Consider the following 2,176-nt stretch of genomic DNA (forward strand, 5'->3'; position numbering starts at 1 on the left):
GCTAACTGCTCCTTATTCAGACTTTTCAGCAGACTATTCCTCTCTTCAGGCCCAGTTTTAGTACGTTTTTCAGGAGTATCTAGTCTTTAATTTCTGAACATTTCCAGAATTCTTTTGTATAAACTGATTAGTTTTTGTTGACTTCTTAGCCAAATTAGTTACTACTCATCTGTCCTTTTACTAGCTTTTAAATGTTGCTAAAATCTCATTAGCATTTACTTTTATTATTTTTATTCTTCTAAGTCATTTTAGTAGATTTTGAGAGACAGGTAATATAAATGTACATGGTTAGCCTGCCATATTGAAGCACAAAACCCCAAATACACTGTGCATTATCAGATTATGCCACTCTCCTATTTAAATATTCTAATAGTTTTCTACAAAAGCCTACATTATTTGGCCCCTGCCCACAACTCTGACTTCCCATAGTAACCACTCTTCCTTCTAATTTTTTTTTAAGATTTTATTTATTCATTCATGAGAGAGAGAGAGAGAGAGAGGCAGAGACACAGGCAGGGGGAGAAGCAGGCTCCATGCAGGGAGCCCGAGGTGGGACTTGATCCCGGGACTCCAGAATCACGCCCTAGGCTGAAGGCAGGCTCTAAACCGCTGAGCCACCCAAGGATCCCCACCACTTTTCCTTCTAGAACATTACACTTAGGTTACAAATGTTCTTTTTCCTTCAGTCTTACAGCCTTTGCTCTTATTTTCTTTGCCATGAATGTTCTACCTTCAGTTGGTGCAAAATTTAGCAGCACACTCAGCTCCTCAGACAGACCTTTTCTAACTATGTTAGTACTACCTATAAATAACCCAGTTTTATTTTCCCCATAGCACTTATCACGATCAGTTCGTTTAACTTGTTTTTTTCTGCCTCAAGAGCGTGTAAGCTTCAAATAGCCTGCATTTTGAGTATTTTGGTTACTGCTGCAGCCCTAGTTCCAAGCAAAATGCATTTCGAATATACACTCATTATATATTTATCGAATGAAATGACAACTGAGGCCTAAAAATAAGATGCATGTGATCTTGTAACCTGGAGGCAAGAACTTGTCTTAGTCATCTTCCAACTACAGCAGTTTGGACTTTGGCACATGGTAGCATCACAAGCCCTTTATTGATATACCGTGGTAGTCAGGCCCTAAGGCATTGTGGACTCGTGTAATGAGAATACCTCAAAACCTATTAAAAAGAGACAACTGCTAGTAATATTTGGGAGTATATGCCTTCAGCCTTCTTTATTCACAAAAACACACATACACTCAAAGGCAGTTTTACATAAATAGAATTGCATTAAAGATATTTTTTTTATTTATGATAGTCACAGAGAGAGAGAGAGAGAGAGGCAGAGACACAGGCAGAGGGAGAAGCAGGCTCCATGCACCGGGAGCCCGACGTGGGATTCGATCCCAGGTCTCCAGGATCATCGCGCCCTGGGCCAAAGGCAGGCGCCAAACTGCTGCGCCACCCAGGGATCCCCGCATTAAAGATATTTTTGATTTAAATGTTTATTCAGAAACTTGACATAGATATATTCGCCTATCAACAAATCTAGAGGTACAAAATCATCTTAAGAACTCTAAATTCCTTTATAGGAAAATATCATAATATATCCAGTCTTCCGTTGTGGATATTCAGGTTATTTTCGGCTTTTAACTACTGCATGGTACAAAAAATTTAAGGAATAGTGCCATGAACTTGTGCGTGTGTATATATATATATCCTTGCATTTGTGTGAGTCGTGTAAAGTATGAGGGTGAAAGTGCTGAGAGGATTGGATACTACCAAGTTTAATATGCGGGAAGGAGAGCATATTTGTCATTTTGGCTAATGCGTTGGTAGGATAGTGGAGAGAAGAAGGATGACTACATTTCCAGTGCCTGAGAGAAGGCGATTCCCTTGCAGTCTACAGGAGGGGGAGTCAAAGCCACCTGAGATACACGAGAGCCTAGGGGGGCTTCTAAACACCATCCTCCCGTGGTCCTTGCAATCGTTCTAAACAAACAAACAAACACACAAAAGAAAACAAACAAACAAACAAACAAACAAACAAACCGTCGTAGGATTTCATTCTGGAAATTCTCAGAGCCTCCTGCGCCTCTCATAGTACATTAGGAGTCAGCATCCTGAACGGAGGATGCAAAAGACTACGACTCCCAGAAGACACCACGACCCC

Source organism: Vulpes vulpes, chromosome 1, assembly GCF_048418805.1.
Source record: "Vulpes vulpes isolate BD-2025 chromosome 1, VulVul3, whole genome shotgun sequence".
NCBI lineage: Eukaryota > Metazoa > Chordata > Mammalia > Carnivora > Canidae > Vulpes > Vulpes vulpes.